Here is a 21,100-nt window from a genome sequence, read left to right as displayed (position 1 = left end):
ACCCCAAGACTTAGAACTACTTAAACCTAACTAACCTAAAGACGTCACACACATTCCATGCCCGAGGCAGCATTCGAACCTGCGACAGCAGCAGCAGCGCGGTTCCGGACTGAAGCGTCTAGAACCGCTCGGCGACAGCTGTCGGCCAGCCGGGAAGGCGGTGTACCGACCAGTGCCCCTCCATAGCCGCATTCAGTGTCGTCTGTGGCTGAGGATGACACGGCGGCCGGTCGGTGCCGTTGAGCCTTCATGGTCTGTTCGGGCGGAGTTTAGTTTTAGTGTTTCGTGTCTTACATGAAGATTATACAGCGTAAGTCATCGAGGTGGAAGGTGAACGTCAAGTGAATGTAGCGGGTCTGCTTATGACCATACGCAGAAGTATATGCACTCTCATAGGATTGCGAAATGTTTATGACGCTGTTGCCAATTCTTAGGTGTGCTGGAACCAGCAGTGTAGCGGAGTACTTGATGTGCTCGTCTTATACGGACTCTCAGTGGCGAGGCGCGCTTGTTTAAATTTATACAGCGTTATCTCCTGATACTTTCTAAGGTAGCGTTTTAGGCTTTCTATATTTTTGAGTCAGTCAATTACATTTAATCCAGAATTTTGGCCTTGGAAAGGGACTGTTAAGCCCGGTGTCATCTAGTATCAATGTGGGGATATCAAAGCTAGAGACATTAATTTACCTCGTGCAGGATCTGCCAAGCGAAGTATCGAGGTTTATAATTTTCGATCGCGATTGCAATTGTCCCAGAATAAAGGAATAAAAAATTTATATTGATAGTTTGCAACGAAGCTTATTTCAATGGAATAAAAAGTATGTGGATATCAGCCTTTCCTCACATGTCATGAAACAGTAAGATACCAAGTACTTTGCACCTCGAAATCGACTGTTTATGTGCACTCTTATGTATGTTTGTGGGGATGGAAGCAAGAAGAAACGCAATTAACTAATTATTGGATGCCGGCCGATGTGACCGAGCGGTTCTAGGCGCCTCAGTCCGGAACCGCGCAGCTGCTACGGTTGCAGGTTCGAATCCTGCCTCGGGCGTGGATGTGTGTGATGTCCTTGGGTTAGTTGGGTTTAAGTAGTTCTAAGTCCAGGGGACTGATGGCCTCAGATGTTAAGTTCCATAGTGCTTAGAGCCATTTGAAGCATTTGAATTACTGGATGCCATGCAGTACATATTCTGTTCAGTGTTTTCTTAATGTTTCCCACCTTGTTTGGCCTGTAACTGATAAAAAGGGTCCAAATCAAAGTCACTGATGGTTCCTTCGAATCGTTGTAGCGACGTTTTCTTCCGCGCTGCTGTTGGCTGTTCGGAAAGTAGAACACCGTACCTGCTCCCACGGTCTTGGGTCAAGATGGCTAGAACACTTACTCACTGCATTCGAAATCGAATGTCACAAGTGAAATAAGCACACGTTTACCTGTAATTTAAATAATACTTTACATAGGGGTGTAAATAAGAGCAAGAAGAAACTCTAATTTAAGCACTGCCATAACTCATTCGAATAGCAGCAGAGAAAAATTATCAAACGCAGTTTTCCATTCAGAGTTATTACGGACCGTAACCAGTAGCTGAGCCAGGGGTAAATCATGGTCACGGTCACATTTTCCCAGGTATCTGTAGCAATCGCAGAGTCCGTACCACATGTTCAATAGTTGAGTAATAACTGCGACGGGAATTTATCTGCCTTCACGGCGTGAAAGCAACAAAAATGGTTGCAGAGTTCTGCCTGCAACATCGGTTGCCGTTTATTCTTATTGAGCTTTCCCTATTGCCCTGGACACAACACGCCGAGCTAAATGTGTACATTCAGCGTGGCGAAACATCCAACATTCCATTCTTCCAAAATCACTGTTCATGTCCATCGGCAGAAAAAGGGATCCGAAATCTCCTGCGACTGAAGGACTAACAGTTGTAATGTAAACAATAACAAACTAATAATGAATGAAGTTTATTGAGTTTGAGAAGAAGGTTGACGATTAAAATAGAAATAGGCTGATCGTTCAGACGGCGCAAATCAAAGATGTCTTGCTCATTTTGTTAGTATATTTCGTTCTTGATATTTGCAAACAAAAAAGAAAAACTGACGCGATACATACCGGTAGTCTAATGAGATCTGAACTAGCCACTACTCTTAAGTTAGATCACGGGACGAGCATGGTGCCATGCAGCTAACATGTCGCTGATGCTTTCCGCTTCTTTCACTGCTCTGGTGGTAGTTAATGCAGACAATTCATAAAACGAAATGATTATTCAGTTGGAATCTAGGCGTGCAGTTACCTTCCTACAGAGATTTAAAACAATTCTCATTTGTTCTCCGGCCGTAGCTGCGCATTTTTAAAGATTGTGCAACTGAGGCTGAAGAATATATGACACTTGTTTTAAATATCAATGCAGTTTCTGCTCTCTCACGATGATTATATCGGCAATAGTGGCTAATAAGATTACTCCATCAATATGGAAAGAATATTACGAGAATTTAGTAGGATCACTCATCATAAATCCCGAAAGTGAGTGAACGATCATAGAAATGCCAAACATCGTTAGCAGTAATGCCACATCGCTACTGCACTAGCCATGTGAAGACTTTCATTGACAGCTAGCAAGTCGTGAGTGCCAACCGCAACCCTCAGTAGAGCTGCGCTACCAGACGCTGGTCTAAGACTCGCTGCTGCAGCTGAGTTCCCCGATTGGCGGTGGAGTTCAGACTGCAGAGTGATGCCTCCAAGATGAAAGGCCAAGAAACCTAGAGGACTTGATGTACGGATGTCCTGACGTATTTGCATACTGAACTGTTCCAAGGGAAGACTGCAAAACGACAGTTGAAAGATAGAAATGAATTGCACACTTATGCTGTTCGGTTTGCGGAGAAAACTTATATTAACAAAACTAAAATTGAGTGTAAAACTACCTTGGCCAAGCTGTCATGAAAACGTGTGATACACCGCAGTGTTGTCCCAAAAATGGGCCCCATTACGCCCGGTCATGTATCATACACTACTGGCGATTAAAATTGCTACACCAAGAAGAAATGCAGATGATAAACGGGTATTCATTGGACAAATATATTATACTAGAACTGACATGTGATTACATCTTCACGCAATTTGGGTGCATAGATCCTGAGAAATCAGTACCCAGAACAACCACCTCTCGCCGTAATAACGGCCTTGATACGCCTGGGCATTGAGTCAAACAGAGCTTGGATGGCGTGTACAGGTACAGCTGCCCATGCAGCTTCAACGCGATACCACAGTTCATCAAGAGTAGTGACTGGCGTATTGAGACGAGCCAGTTGCTCGGCCACCATTGACCAGATGTTTTCAATTGAGAGATCTGGAGAATGTGCTGGCCAGGGCAGCAGTCTTCGCAGGGATCGAATGAAGGGTAGAGCCACGGGTCGTAACAGATCTGAAATGTAACGTCCACTGTTCAAAGTGCCGTCAATGCGAACTAGAGATGACCAAGACGTGTAACCAATGGCACCCCGTACCATCACGCCGGGTGATACGCCAGTATGGCGATGAGGAATACACGCTTCCAATATGCGTTCACCGCGATGTCGCCAAACACGAATGCGACCATCATGATGCTGTAAACAGAACCTGGATTCATCCGAAAAAAATGACGTTTTGCTATTCGTGCACCTAGGTTCGTCGTTGAGTACACCATCGGTGGCGCTCCTGTCTGTGATGCAGCGTCAAGGGTAACCGCAGCCATGGTCTCCGAGCTGATAGTCCATGATGCTGCAAACGTCGTTGAACTGTTCGTGCAGATGGTTGTTGTCTTGCAAACGTCCCCATCCGTTGACTCAGGGATCGAGTCGTGGCTGCACGATCCGTTACAGCCATGCAGATAAAATGCCTGTCATCTCGACTGCTAGTGATACGAGGCCGTTGGGATCCAGCACGGCGTTCCGTATTACCCTCCTGAACCCACCGATTCCATATTCTGTTAACACTCACTGGATCTCGACCAACGGGAGCAGCAATGTCGCGACACGATAAACCGCAAGCGCGATAGGCTACAATCCGACCTTTATCAAAGTCGGAAACGTGATGGCACGTATTTCTCCTCCTTACACGAGGCATCACAACAACGTTTCACCAGGCAACGCCGGTCAACTGCTGTTTGTGTATGAGAAATCGGTTGGAAACTTTCCTGATGTCAGCACGTTGTAGGTGTCGCCACCGGCGCCAACCTTGTGTGAATGCTCTGAAAAGCTAATCATTTGCATATCACAGCATCTTCTTCCTGTCGGTTAAATTTCGTGTCCGTGGCACTTCATCTTCGGGGTGCAGCAATTCTTTTGGCCAGTAGTGTACATAACTAGAATTTCAGGAATACCTCTAAAATGTGTAAATTTTGCGGGTAAAAGACTAATATGGTGGTATGACGGAGTAATAAATAAAATTGTGGATACTCAAGAAAAATGTCATATGGTTTTCACCACCAGATCCAACACACACAAAGCGTACTATCAAGCTTATTCAGTGCTTGAGTAATTTTTCCCGTGTCGTTTTACACTGAGATGAGCGAAGTATAGATTCTGGAGATATTACGTCATAAACATCGAGGTGCTTAAAAAACCGCTGCGCCAGGCATGACGTTCTGTTTTATTACTTATTCGTTACTAAAGCTATTCGCAAACCCTTTTGAACAAGTATTAAAATGTATCTAAAACCACAGGTCTGTTCCAGTGCAACGTTGTGTCAAAATTTCAAATTAATCGCTCAAGAATTTTCCGAGATTTGCTGCCGTGAAAATGTTCGGCTTTGCTTTCTTTTTCGCAGACCTGCTAAAACTGCTTTCTTTTTCGCAGAGCTGCTAAAACAACGGTTGCCATCTGCACAACTTCCGTAACGTACTCTAATTCTATTTACGAAAATGCTTAATCTGACTATTCTTAGTTTCAAACATTGGCTGACACAGAGGCATGAATGACTCGCTGAACGCAATAAGGCGGTATTACAGAAAATTTTGGATCCACTGGGAACCTATATTACATTCTGACAGTTACGTTAATCCTCTCAATGTCATCAGTGAGAGGAAAAATATACTATTAGTAGGTTCCTGATCTATATACTGTGCATCAAAATTCCGTGCTCCTAGGTAAATTGCATTAATTATCATATTTTTTTTTACAAACAACAGGGTATCAGTTTCAGTCCTACGGATGACAAAATTTCAGAGAAACTGGGGAAGAGTGGTATATGGACTCTAGCTTATCACCAACAATATTTCTTACCAACTGTGTTTTCTATTTTTTATTTGACTTTCATCACCAGTTACAGACCAACCTTTCCGTAACGTCTTTTTCGACTTTCTTCTTGAACTGTATTATAACTACAGATTTGTTCATCATATAAACTTTTAAATAGTGTATTCCCTAAATGAAAAACTTCCATTTAATTCTTATATCTTGAAAATTAATACTGCCCTCTTTTATTGAAATAACACGTAATAATAAAATTTTACATTATAATGTCAAAGCACATTCAAAACGCTTTAAATGAAATAAACTAAAAACTATGTCATTTTCCTTCGCAAAACTTGTTACCCTTCCAGAGGACCTCGGTACAAATGGTTCAAACGGCTCTGAGCACTATGGGACTTAACATCTGAGGCCCAGTCCCCAGGCTGAAGCGCCTAAAACCACTCGGCCACAGCGGCCAGCTACCTCGGTACCTCTCAGAATGTTTGACATAGTTGCCGTGTTACCTATGGTAAACAAACGTTAGTCCTAAGAAGTAGTACTGTTTAACTGTTACAAACTAAAGCCTCATAAAAAATAAAACTTTTCTGCTAATGCTGCTCAGAATCGAGTGTAGCCGCCTTCTGCTTTCACAGTGACAAGAAGTCTCTCGGGTATTTTTCTTTCTTTTTTCCGGGCCTCCTTACCTCCCCTTCTAACCCGATCTTCGTTCTCCAATCACGCCATCATCGACGAGATTCCCCGCTATCTTTTTAGTTGTTGCTGAATTTTTTTTTGCACATCCATGTGTTTTTAGTGATTAGATGGATGTAGAAATTGAGCACTTCTTCTCTTGTCAAATTGAATATTACATATGCTATTGAAAATTAATATGGTCTTCCTGTTTAAACTTGCAGCGTTACCTTATAATGGCATGAAAATATACTTCTTCACAAAAAAATTGGAGGCGTTTTTTGAATCTAATTCGTTAATAAAAAATAACACCTCTGCTATTGCTGCTCAGTACCGTGTATAGCCTCCTTCTGCTTCCATAACCGTTCGAAGTCTGTTGGGCGCTGAACCCACAACTGTAACCACATAACTTGGACATTCAAGTAACTCATTCCAAGTGTCATGAATGGCATCAGATAGCTGGCGGCAAGAGGACAGTGAATGTCCCTTTTCCTTTATAATTCTAATCACTTCTGCCCAAATACTCTCGACTGGATTCATGTCAGCTCCTTCAGGTGGCCATTCCAAAACAGTAATATTTCTCTGGTCGTCGAACCACCTCATAATCACATGTGTCATATGAACGGGCGACCGATCTTGTTGGAACATGATCTGATTATTGTAAAATCTGTCGGTCACAGAAGGCAACATGACATTATCCATAATGGAAATATAGCTGCTCGCATCCAGTTTTCCTTCCATTTCCCACAGGAGTCCACATCTTTCTGCCGATATCCATGCCCATAAAGTATAGTTTCCCTATCATTTCTTCGGCAACTGAAAATATATCTTGGATCATACCTAGCACCTTTTGGCCGTTTCTTGCTCGCAATCCACCCTCTCTTAGACGACGAATGACAGTTCTGCTGCTAATAGGGGGGCTAAAAGTTTGCTGGATTTGTCATGCGTTGACGGATGGATGATTTTCACTGAAACGGCATATCAACCGATCCTGAGCTGCTGTTATTTTGTGGCAACCACCAGTATGAGGCCGTCTGTTCAGGTTACCATCTTCTTCCTTTCGTCTGATCCATCTCGCAACCGTCGACTTGTGAAGAGCCATAATCCTTGCTATATCGCCATTTGAAAATCCTTGTTCATGCAGTGCTGTTATAGCACCCTTATCTGCTTCAGCCTAATGAGACATTTATCACTGACTGAATCCTCCGTACCGAGCGAGGTGGCGCAGTGGTTAACACACTGGACTTGCATTCGGGAGGACGACGGTTCAATCCCGTCTCCGGCCATCCTGATTTAGGTTTTCCGTGATTTCCCTAAATCGCTTCAGGCAAATGCCGGGATGTATCCTTTGAAAGGGCACGGCCGATTTCCTTCCCCATCCTTCCCTAACCCGAGCTTGCGCTCCGTCTCTAATGACCTCGTTGTCGACGGGACGTTAAACACTAAATCTCCCCCTCCTCCTCCTGAATCCTCCGTTGCGTATAACAAATGCTGCGAATACATTGCGAGCACGAAACATACTGCGCCAGCGCTCAGTCATTGCCCAGCTCTGTGACTGGAGACATAAAGCTGATTGGTGAAGCATGTAACATGGAAATATGTGACAGTAACGAATGGAAGTGGATGACACCAGCAAGGAATCTGAAACCTGTATTCGTGCCATTACACAGAGGTGCAACTTATAATCTGTAATATTGCTTATTTGGGAATGGTCCTTGTTGTCATGTCTTAATCTGTTTCCATTTTATTTTTACTTTGCTGGTGTTTAACTTCACACAACAACCAGCAATTAGCTCCAGATAAAGATTAGGCATTATATGAAAGGAAATTTATAAATCTTCTCATGGTTTTTTACTTGAAATTATTCTTCATCATAACCTGTAATCCTGTGAGAGGGAAGCGGTATCGCCCTCAGCATTACTGCACATGCGCCACTTCGACGGAAAAGAGAGCACATCTGCGAAGCAAAAAACACACTGTTGTCGTGATTCAATTTAGGAAGTTTCCGGTTCGTGCTGGCACCTGAAATATGGCATTTAAATTTGATCTGACTTTAACAGTAAGTGAAAGAAAAATCAGAACAGATTTCAACATGACACAAAGGAACACTGATTATTCCCTAGTTGATTTAGGTTTAATTGCAAGAAATTAGTTCTCACTGGCAAGTACGGGCTAAAAGGCCAACAGCCAAAGGAAACACTTTTCACTACACGGGTAGGATGTAGCAGGACTTACGTAAACTTGCATTATGGTGTGCCCTCTGTGAAACATTATCGTATCAACATTTTTATAACAAAATATTGAAACTTCAACTACAGTGCTTTTAGGAACGCACTTTTGTCGAGGAGCATGTGACGCACCTTACAGTAACATTGGAGCAAACGAACCAGATCTAACATCGATTCTGGCACCTAAAGATTCATTGTAGTTTTTAAACATTTACAGTAGAATTTTTCATCAGTTACCTTAGTGTACCTTTCCATTACGTTCACCATCACCACCAACCTACTGGTGTGGCAGCGGGTCATCAAATCTCCTCGCTGTGCTGCTAACTTGGGAAGGAAAGAGTTCAATGGGTACGATCCCACGTCGTTCCGAGGCGGTACGGCGAACAAGTCTGTGTATGATTTATAAGTACTTTTCTACACTTATCTAGGCGAATGCTGGCAACAACAATTACGAAATCTCTATTGCAACGCAAAAAGGAAGAGGCATTTCAATACACACCCACAGACTATTCGAAATAACCGTAAGTTACATGTACCGTATAAATCATGGACGTTTACACCAATAAAACCAAAATATACTACCACCAAAACAAATTATTTTCTTGGTTCGTGGAAGGCATGAAACAGATAACTGCATTTATGAAAATTACTTTTAGTAAACATATTTTCATTATTTTGGTAATATGGAAATTTGAATGAATAGTTATTTTAAAAATCCATGCAATATCTTCACTTACAGAATTTATCGATTGTCCTTGTGCTTATCAGTTAGAGTGTATTGATGCAAAGCCTTTTCTGGCCCACTCTGCATTGTTGCCAGATGTATCCAAGATGGCGGCGATGATGTCATACAAGATGGCGGCGTGTAGACCTGGCAACATCATATGACATCATCCAAGCTGGCTGCCATGACATCATCCGAGATGGCGGATTTTGGCGGGAAGATAGGTCAATTGGGCTACTTACACTAACGTAACCCCTCCCTAAGAAAATGGCGGGAAGTTCAAATTCCAACAGAATAATGCATCACACCATTGTTATCACTACTAAGCTAAGAAAATGGAAAAAAAGGTCACTTGGGGTACCTCCACTAACCTAAGTCATCCAACCACCACCTCTTCCTAGGAATTGGCGGGAAGTTCAAATTCCAACAGGATAATGCATCACACCTCTACTAACCTAAGAAAATCATGGGAAAAAAGGTCACTTGGGCTACCTCCACTAGCCTAAGTCATCCGACCGCCACCCCTTCCTAGGAATTGCTGGGAAAAGGACTTAGCCTGCACTGGGCTGCTGGAAAGAGGAAGGAGTGTACTTTATTTATTCATTTTGAAACAATTTATTTTTGGATGGAGTACATTTATCACACTGAAACAAAACACAGACTCTGACATGCCACACAGCCTACAGACATACAAACCACTAAAACAACCCTGCAAACATGCTTGCTACTCATCAACTGTCGAAATCATGCACTAGTCTTTATTTAAACAATTTGAGCCACTACCACCATCCAGTGTGTGTGTTCGTCACCATATCCAGAGCCCAACTGCCTAGTACACAGTGCCACCACCAGAGGGCGCTGTCATCCAAGATGACGGACATGACGTCAACTGATGATGCAAGTGCAGTTATCCAAGATGGCGGCAAACAGTGTGATCACCACGAGGTCTGGACATAGTACACAGTACTGCAGCCAGAGGGTGCTCTAATCCAAGACATAATCCAAGATGGCAGGGTAAAAGGACACACAGTCTCTCCACCACAAGATCCTGAGTCCAACTGACATAGTACATAGTACTGCCACCAGGGGGTGCTCTCATCCCTCCTGTGACATAATCTGAGATGGTGGTCTGGAGGGGGAAAATGGTGCGAAAATGACTCATCCTGCGCTGGGCTGCTGGGAAGAGTGAGGAAGGAGTGTACTCTCTTTATTTTGGAACATTTTATTTATGAATGGAGTATATTTATCAAACTGATGCAAAACACATGTCCTGATGTTCTTGGGGTCTCAATACACAGTCTGCAGACCTGTAAACTACTTCTAAATAACGCTCTACAGACACACAAACAACTCCTAATTTACCGAAATAATTTCAGTACAGACCTGCAAAGTCCTCCTAAATAATGCAGTATACTGATGTGTAGGCACGAAATCGTTAACTGTCCAGATAACGCATAGCACAGCCCACACCCCCTGCTCACAAAATAGTGCAACAGACATGCAATCAACTGGATGGCACAGGAGGTTAGCGGCAGCCCCTAGGAAGTGACACAGCCATCAACTGTCAAACCACACAAAGACACCTGTTAGGGTCCTGCTTGCATGAGGCTAGGACATCCCTTCACACTCGACACCTGTGAAATTCCTCTCGAAATACGTGTCCACCCAGACACTGGTGCTGACGCAACTGGGCGGGAGTGCAGAACCTCGAGAACCGCATGCATTGTCACAGCTGTGTGCTGCTGCTGGACGCAAGTGAAAGTTGTTTCTATTTTTCAGTGTACAGTCGTTGTTATACTGACGTCACAGAGCTCCAAGGCACGCTCACGCTGGTCTCATACGCGAGACGCCTTTGGGCAGCACCTATCTTTACCATTGATGACAGAGAAGAGAAGTGCACGCGCATAGTTCTCAATCTTATACTGATGTCACATGACTATGTAACAAATAAGAACCGAGTCGACCTCGTGGAAATTGTGTAATGTCCCAGAAATAGTTAACGCTCGCTTTCTTGATGTCTCAGCTTGTATGCACGAAAATTCTTGCCCTAACAAAACCTGTTTACGAAAATAATGCAGAATAATGTCGAATACAATGGCTCTGAGCACTATGGGACTTAACATCTATGGTCATCAGTCCCCTAGAACTTAGAACTACTTAAACCTACCTAACCTAAGGACATCACACACATCCATGCCCGAGGCAGGATTCGAACCTGCGACTGTAGCAGTCGCGCAGCTCCGGACTGAGCGCCTAGAACCGCTAGACCACCGCGGCCGGCAATGTCGAATACAGTCTTCCTTGCTGACCTAACGTGGTACCCAGTCTGTCACGTGTTACCCTTCCTGCTTTCAACACACACAAACATTCCTCCCGCTCTGTAGAGGCTTCTATAGCCCAGTACAAAGGATGTGAATGAATCAAGCATTATGATTGGCTCTTATCGAATTTACCCGCTGAATTACTGTTACCACTGGTATCGAAGCACCATCTGCCTTTTTTCCTTCTGCAGACGAGGCTCTCAGCAGTTATTTAACACAGATTGCCATATTGCACTGGCAATTAAATCTTACACACTACCATACATATCGTCAAATACGGAAAGACTCTTACTCATTTACACTGCTCTCCCATCGAGGACAGAAGCTTGAATATTAAAACGTGAAACCGACCTGCGACCCATCAATATATCACCGCATATCCTACATAACGTCAAATACTGAAAGACTCCTACTCATTTATGCTGCTCTCCCACCGAGGACAATAGCTTGAATATTAGTGAACAAAACTGATCTCCAACCCAGCAATATATCACCACATATCTTTCTGATGTAGTAAACATACAATTTGTATCCTGTGTCAAACAAGATCATCCCTTTTACATCATTCGTACATATACTGTGAAGACGGACAGCACCGTATATACTCCTCACACCACTAGATATTTCCCCACAGCTGACGATCACAAGTCATCAACCCCCAATGGACTATCAGAGCACCCTCAGCAGACTGAAGTTGCTCTCAGACCTGTTCTACAAATTCTGGATTGTTTCCCCTCGGCACAAATAGGTTAATGTTTCTGCTCCAAACCTGCTTCCTTGCTTGCTCTCTTTTCTACAGTCATCTCCAGACTCAGGGATTACAAGAACACATGTATTTCTTCACATGGGATGCCATAATATTATACCATTTTCGCGGTACTTCTCGATATCAGGCACTAGGCAGCATCCTACCGATCGCTGGCGCAACATAATTCCCAAGATATAGACTGGAAATTATTTCTCTACAAACCTCAAATTTTAGCGAGGTGCAGCATGCTTTAAACCACTGAGTAACTAGAAACAAATAGAGCAAACTGATGTCCCTACTCTCGAATACCGATGTCGGTGATGTTGTAGATTCCAAATCATCCCTCTAATTTACAAGGTCATCTAAGGTGTTTCTCATGTCTAGAGACCACATGCTAGATGCACACAACACAATCGATCTTCTCTCAACTAAATAAAGGCGCGAAATGTGCAGAAGCAGTCAACCAATCAATTTAAATGGAAGGGAATAATGGCCCAGCACAGACAATGTCCATAATCAATCTTCTCAAATTTCCACTTGATCACGAAAGCTATCCAATACATACTAAGTATTAGTTCGCTATTCCGTCGTCTAGAGGACAACGCGGTTAATGCATCTACATTCCTGCACTCCAACAGGCATCTCCAGTCTGACAGCTCCTACCCTTAATTGCACACCAAGAACGCACAGGTAGAATGTTTATGCTAAGAAATCGGTCTCATATATATTTTAGCCTTGTACTTACAACTAAATGTTACTCAGTTGAATGACATTCGACAATGAGCGAAGTATCAGAAATACACTCTGTTGACGGCTGTGGCTCTGGAAATAGAAATATCAGTTCCATTCTAATGACTTGACATACTCTTCCCTTTGCTATCACAGTTCCATGTCAAATCCATACCTTCCTTACGACTGGACATATTCATTTCCTTTCCACAAACATACATTATAAGCCTGATGTTCAAATGGGAACCTATCACGCATCCCTACTACTAAGTATAATACTTCGTCAATAAGATACGAAATAATACTGAGACAAAATTAGCGATAGGTGGGCATGTCTCATAAGCTTTTATTTCTTGCGAGTCCTACCACTTTGTCTTAGAAAGAGAGATGTAATTGGCCAGATGTTAAAAATACTTGATCACAACTACTGTATGTTACTGTCACAAGCGATCTTGATTCTACAGGTGCACACAAGTATCCATGTTAAAAGCTATACCCACTTTACAAGTCGAGGTACGACACTACTTCTGAATGAGATGGTTTTTTTCCAGACAAATACCGTAACGGTGATCATAGGAATGTGTATTATTAGACCAACATGACGGCCACTTTTCGCGAGATCTGCCACTAATCTCCTGCGTGATCCAGTGGACAGGGTGTAGGGGGCGGTGCTTGTGTGTGCTGATTGCATGTCTATTACACTATTTTGCGAGCATGTCTGAAGCTGTACTATGCGTTATTTGGACAGTTAACGATTTCGTGCCTACACATCAATGTACTGCATTATTTAGGAGCAGTTTGCAGATCTGTACTGAAATTATTTCGGTAAATTATAGTTGTTTGCATGTCTGGAGAGCATCACTTAGAAGTAATTTTCCAGGTCTGCAGACTGTGTATCGTGACCCCAAGCATATCAGGGCGTGTGTTTTGCTTCACTGTGATAAATATACTCCATTCCTTAATAAAATGTTCCAAACTAAAGAGAATACACTCCTTCCTCACTCTCGCAAGCAGCCTAGCGCAGGCTGAGTAATTTTCGCGCCATTTTCCCCCTCCAGCCTACCATCTCAGATTATGTCACAGGAGGGATAAGAGCACCCTCTGGTGGCAGTACTGCGTACTAGGTCAGTCGGATTCTGGATCTCGTGGTGGAGAGACTGCCTACAAAATAAAGATTCATGTCCAGCAAAGAAAGAGTCCTTTTCCCAAAATTTCCCCTACCCCAGACCGCCATTTTGTGTTACATCATGGAACAGACGACAGCACCCTCTGTTGGCAGTACTGTGTACTAGGGCAGTTGCACTCTAGATCTCTTGGTGGAGACACTGTCTGTTGTCATTTCCCCCCCGCCATCTTGGATTATGTCACAAATGAGAGTGCCCTCTGGCTGCAGTACTGTGTACTAGGTCCAGGCCCTATGGTGAACACACTGTTTGCCGCCATCTTGGATAATGGTACTTTCGTCATCACCTGACGTCATGGCCGCCATCTTGTATTACGTCACAGTACGGACGACAGTGCTCTCTGGTGGTGGTACTGTGTACTAGGTCAGTTGGGCTCTGGACCTGGTGGCGAACACACACAGTGGATGGTGGTAGTGGCTCAAACTGTTTAATTGAAGACTGGTGCATGATTTCGACAGTTGATGAGTAGCAAGCATGTTTGTAGAGTCTTTTTAGTGGTTTGTATGTCTGTAGGCTGTGTGACATGTCAGAGTGTGTGTTTTGTATCAGTGTGATAAATATACTCCATCCCTAAATAAATTGTTTCAAAATGAATAAATAAAGTACACTCCTTCCTCTCTCCAGCAGCCCAGTGCAGGCTGAGTCCTTTTCCCAGCAATTCCTAGGAAGAGGTGGCGGTCGGATATCTTAGGTTAGTGGAGGTAGCCCAAGTGACCTTTTTTCACGCCATTTTTTAGGTTAGTAGTGATAATGGCGTGATGCATTATCCTGCTGGAATTTGAAGTTACTGCCATTTTCTTGGGGAGGGGGTTATGTTAGTGGAGATAGCCCAATTAACTATCTTCCCGCCAAAGTACGCCATCTTGAATGACGTCATGGCAGCCATTTTGGATGATGTCATGCGCTGTTGCCGAGTCTACATGCCGCCATCTTGTATGACGTCATCGCCGCCATCTTGGATACATCTGGCAACGATGTGGAGTGCTCCATTACTTCAGAGGACTTAAACAACCTGTATCATACAGAAAATTCTGACTTATTAAATGTATATTTTCCCGAAACTGATAGTGAAGCCTTTTGCACCTCATATATCACCATAATATTTCCGATTTACGATGGTAAACTGTAATCGCCAGCAATTCTGATATTTAGGTCACAAACTTGTACAAGACTGCATTCCTCTTCTGTTTGGAGTCATCTGCAATATTCGCATCTGAACACGTTAAAAAAAATCGTCTGTAATATCCACTTCTGAAGATGCTGGCAGATACAGCGATACTGTAACAAATAGTTCCAGTCGTATTATTTTTTTGTTTATAATTTACACTTTCTTTCTGTCTTACTTGCCACAAAATAATGAATTAATAAATAATAAAACCAGTAGGCAACTTGACGTTCAAAAAATATATAATTGGTGTGGCTTAATTAACAAACAATTTTCTTTTTAAAAGTTGCTACTGCCTGCGGCTTTCGGGTATAATGTATTCCACATTCAACAGAAAAAAATTTTAGTGCACCACACACAACGTTATTAAAGCATAACTACTTGTAATTTATGTTACCAAGTTGAAGAGGTTATTCAAAACGTGTCTTTTAGCAACGAAAGAATTATCACGAAATACGGGAACTTATGAGCAGGCTATCCTAAAATAACCAATCATACAATTTACGTTCATTACATAATACATAATATAAAGTAGGAGCAGAGTCCATTACTAAATCGTTATCATGGGAGTCAGACATAATGAAGCAAACTTAATGTAAAAGAAAGAAAATTTCCAAACACGTGGGTAAACAATCGAGGAAAGGCGATGCATTCTCTACTCTAATCCATCACTGCGCGTATCTTGTCGTCGAGTTGGTGCTTAAGGTCAGCGAGAGCTCTGCATCAGAGTAAACTGCGACATTAGATAACACGTTGAGCGGTGATAAACAAAATCTGATTCTTACACGGCAACCTACTGCAGCTAAAATTCAGCTTGTCTCAGATGTTTTAGAAATGCTTCTTACGTTAGGTGTACCAGTAATATAAAACTGTTAAATGATAGCTCAGAGTGCCATAATATCTGAAAAAGATATATCGCTTATAAATAAATAATTCTCCTGTTATCATTGCAGTCGGACGAAATGTAATACCTGGTGACAATAGACTGAACATCTCGACGTACCAAGATCTTACTTGTTCGTGTTTTGAAACCCAGCTGGTCTATAGTATATAGAACTTCTTGTCCTACGTATTCAACATAATTACCCTCTCGTTAATGCATGTGCCTTTCGACTACAGGTAAATTTTCAGTCACTAGACATAATACCTTGAAAACATGCCAATATTAAAAATTTAGATTCATAATCGTTTTGCAGATTCAACAGCAGAATAATTCCATCTCTACGAATTTAAAGAGACAGACTTCTTTGTTCCCACAATTATCTGGTTGAAGCTAGGAATGTAAGATGACCCTGCATTTCGCGATCCCGACACGTATCAGCCAGCATACCCTGCACCGAGGAGATTCTCACTCATTGAATTTCCATTGACAAGGTTAAAATGGCTCTGCGCACTATGGGACTTAACATCTGAGGTCATCAGTCCCCTAGTACTTAGAACTACTTAAACCAAACTAACCTAAAGACATCACACACATCCATGCCCGAGGCAGGATTCGAACCTGCGACCGTAGCAGTCGCGCGGTTCCGGACTGGAGAGCCTAGAACCGCTCGGCCACTACGGCCGGCCACGGACACGGAGGGACGTGAATTTTCCCTCAATGAATCGACCCTCATGTCTCAGAATCCCAATATGCTAAAACATAGGGGGCAATTCGCAGCCCCCGTCGAGAAAAAATTATTCGACGATTGACAGGACAGGTCTTCTACACTTGGTATGTGCTAGTCACTCTGGGCCGGTAGACTCTCTGCAGTAGGCGCTCTGCTCGCGCATGCGGATTCGAAGTTATGAGTTCACATATATCCTATTTTTTTCAGTTTGTACTTAACTGAGCTAGCATATTATCTACACTGTTGTATTTGATATTTATAAATGCATACGGCACGTTATATGTCCTGAAAACCCGTTTAAGGAAATCCTTTATGTAGAAATATGATCTGTCCGTCGAAACCATTCGTACTATGATTCATAGCATCACTGTTCCATTCTTTTTGTGGCAGTGCTGATCTACTCAGAACATCTGCACGCAATCAGATTTTCCATTCATAGTGGGGAATGAACTAAGGCTCAACTTTATCCAGCGACTGGAAAATATATTTCGGTTAGACATCCAACAGTTCTCACAGTAATTGCGCGAATATAGACCATCATATGAGTACGTTGAGTAGTCAGTTCAATATTTTACGTATATTGTTATTGGACCCAAAAGTTACCCAGAACAACCACTTCTGGCCGTAATAACGGCCTTGATACGCCTGGGCATTTAGTGAAACAGAGATTGGATGGCGTGTACAGGTACAGCTGCCCATGCAGCTTAAACACGATACCACAGTTCATCAAGAGTAGTGATTGGCGTATTGTGACGAGCCAGTTGCTCGGCCACCGGTGACCAGACGTTTTCCGTTAGTGAGAGATCTGGAGAATGTGCTGGCCAGAGCAGCAGTCGAAGATTTTCTGTATCCAGAAAGGCCCGTACAGGACCTGCAACATGCGGTCGTGCGTTATCCTGTTGAAATGTAGGGTTTCGCAGGGATCGAATAAAGGGTAGAGCCACGGGACGTAACACATCTGAAATGTAACGTTCACTGTTCAAAGTGTCGTCAATGCGAGCAAGAGGTGAAGGTGACCGAGACGTGTAACCAATAGCACCCCATACCACCACACCGGGTGATACGCCAGTATTGCGATGACGAATACACGCTTCCAATGTGTGTTCACCACGATGTCGCCAAACACGGATGCGACCATCATGATGCTGAAACAGAACCTGGATTCATCCGAAAAAATGACGTTTTACCATTCGTGCACCCAGGTTCGTCGTTGAGTACACCATCGCAGGCGCTCCTGTCTGTGATGCAGTGTCAAGGGTAACCGTCGTCGAACTGTTCGTGCTGATGGTTGTTGTGTTGCAAACACCCCCATCTGTTCACTCAGTGATCGAGTCGTGGCTGCACGATCCGTTACAGCCATGCAGATAAGACGCCTGTCATCTCGACTGCTAGTGATACGAGCCCGTTGGGATCCAGCACGGCGTTCCTTATTACCCTTAATATTGGATCTCGACCAACGCGAGCAGCTACGTCGCGATACGATAAACCGCAATCGCGATAGGCTACAATCCGACCTTTATCAAAGTCGGAAACGTGAGGGTACGCATTTCTCCTCCTTACACGAGGCATCACAACAACGTTTCACCAGGCAACGCCGATCAACTGTTGTTTGTGTATGAGAAATCGGTTGGAAACTTTCCTGATGTCAGCACGTTGTAGGTGTCGCCACCGGCGCCAACCTTGTGTGAATGCTCTGAAAAGCTAATCATTTGCACATCACAGCATCTTCTTCCTGTCGGTTAAATTTCGCGTCTGTAGCACGTCATCTTCATGGTGTAGCAATTTTAATGGTCAGTAGTGTATTTCTGAATATCACATACACTGAGTGGAAATTTCTTACCCTCGCAAATGAGTGCACATTAAAAAAATACACCTCCTAGGAGATGGGCTATAGTCTGAACATATTATGTATTCCCCAACAGCATCGATAATTTTTGAATCAGATTTCCAAGAGCTTGTTCCAAAACTGCATGAACTTGAGTTATGTCTAAATGGATGCAATAGGTGGACAAACTTCCGTCCCCTCTCCTGTATGAAGAGAGCTACATATCTTAGCATTACCGATTTTCGAACTTCTGCAGGGACACACTATTAATGCAGAAGTGACAGACGACATCCGGAAACCAAACAATCTTTGGCTGCTGACGAGAAACCGTGATTTTGAGTTCTGCGTACTAAATGAGACCCTCCACAGAATAATGCTGCCCTTCTACACCACCGTTCGTAGCAGAATAGACGACAATTTCTAAATCCACGAGATCAGCATAATATTTAACCCTCTAATTATTTATTTGTTATATTTTCTCCTTATTTTCGCACAGTACGACTACCGCTACAAAGATGAAGTTGCAAATTAGAATCTTATTCTTTTGTTTGGTGTACCGAAGGTCTTGTGTTCAGTACTCGCCAGCAACAAAAATTTTAATTCACATCAGACGACCTCCTTCAGCCCTGGCTTTTAATAAGATTACATTTATTTAGGTTGGAATATACTTGGCTATGCCAAGTGAAGAACTCCGGACTCCACCGCCATTCTGAATTCTAGTCAAACGTGATGTCCTCCTTCCACTACTAAATGGAGCGTAATCGGCTTACAGTGGGAGGGCCTGAGATGTGGGTCACCGATTTTGATGAATTTTTGCAAGAATGTTCCATACTGAAAATAAAGAGATACGTGTTTCGGGTTTTTGTTAGACACTCGCGAGTAAGTGAAAAAAATTGAGGTCCAAGTTGATAGCGGAGAGTCGTGTTATCACGCTGTAGCTTGCGCACACCTAGCTCTACGCATCTAGCAAAGCGAGGTCGGTAGTCGAGGCATTAGACCAAAAAACCGCTGGTTCGTGTTCGAGTCTTCTTCGTGACTTTTCTTTTTCATTCGATATTATTTTCGGTCCATCTGTTAATATTCTAATGATCGGAATACCTTTCTGTGCCTCTATGCATCGGGCGATCTACTTAGCAACCTGAATCAGATATGTTTTCCACGAGCAATGCGGCGAGATTTCGTTCTTGTGTTGCGTATGGTGCGAGAACTATTTATCTTTTGACTGTTTCTATGGAATCTTTCATCCCATTCATTGTGGAAACGCTCACAAATAAACGACGAGCCAGGATTACGCACTGCTGTAATTTACTTATGGTTTATTTTTGTTCTTTATATACTATGAAGAGAATTATGCTTTCTTTAAGCTGTTGATCTGCAAAACTGTTCTATTAATGTTTACTGCCATTTATTCTCATAACTACGTCATATGCCAGTCAAGACTGGATAGACTGCATCAGAGTTGCAAAATTAAGTTTAAACAAGCATGGTACACTGAAGAGCCAAAAAAACTGGTACACTTGCCTAATATCGTTAGGACCCCCGCAAGCACACAGAAGTGCCGCTACACGACGACGTAGCAGGGACTCGCCTAATGTCTGAAGTAGTGCTGGAGGGAACTGACACCATGAGTCCTGCAGGGCTGTCCATAAATCAGTAAGAGTACAAGAGATGGAAATCTCTTCTGAACAGTATGTTGCAAGGCATCCCAGATATGTTCAATGATGTTCATGTCTGAGGAGTGTGGTGGCCAGCGGAAGTGTTTAAACACAGAAGAGTGAGCCTGGAACCACTCTGTAGCAATTCTGGACGTGTGGTGTGCCGCATTGTCCTGCTGGAATTTCCCAAGTCCGTCGGAATGAACAATGGACATGAATGGATGCGGATCAGAGGGATGATTACATATGACTCATCTGTCACAATCGTATCTAGACGTGTCAGGGGTCCCATATCACTCCAACTGCACACGCCCCACACCATTACAGAGCCTCCACCAACTTGAACAGTCCCCTGCTGAAATGCAGGGCCCATGGATTCATGAGGTTGTCTTCATACCCGTACATGTCCATCCACTCATTTCAATTTGAAACGAGACTCGTCGGACCACGCAACATGTTTCCAATCCAATGTCTGTGTTGGCGGGCCCAGCCTAGGCGTACAGCTTTGTGTTGTGCAGCCAACAAGCCAACGAGTGGGGCCTTCGTCTCCGAAAGTCATATCGATGATGTTTCGTTGAATGGTTCGCACGCTGATACTTGTTGACGGTCCAGCATTGAAATCTGCAGCAATTTGCGGAAGGGTTGCACTTCTATCACGTTGAACAATTCCCTTCAGTCGTCGTTGGTCTCGTTCTTGCAGGATCTTTTTTCGGCCGAAGCGATGTCGGAGATTTGATATTACCGGATTCATGACATTCACGGTACACTCATGAAATGGTCGTATGGAAAATCCCCATTCCATTGCTACCTCGGATATGCTGTGTACCATCGCTCGTGCGCCGACTATAACACCACGTTCAAACTCACTTAAATCTTGATAACCTGCCATTGTACCAGCACTAACCGAACTATTAGCTGCGCTAGACACTTGTCGTCTTATATAGGCGTTGCCGGCCGCAGCGCAGCATTCTGCCGGTTTTCATATCTCTGTGTTTGAATACGTATCCCTATA

Source organism: Schistocerca cancellata, chromosome 4 (assembly GCF_023864275.1).
Source record: "Schistocerca cancellata isolate TAMUIC-IGC-003103 chromosome 4, iqSchCanc2.1, whole genome shotgun sequence".
In the NCBI taxonomy this organism is placed as follows: Eukaryota; Metazoa; Arthropoda; class Insecta; order Orthoptera; family Acrididae; genus Schistocerca; species Schistocerca cancellata.
Note: the sequence above shows the minus strand (reverse complement) of the source record.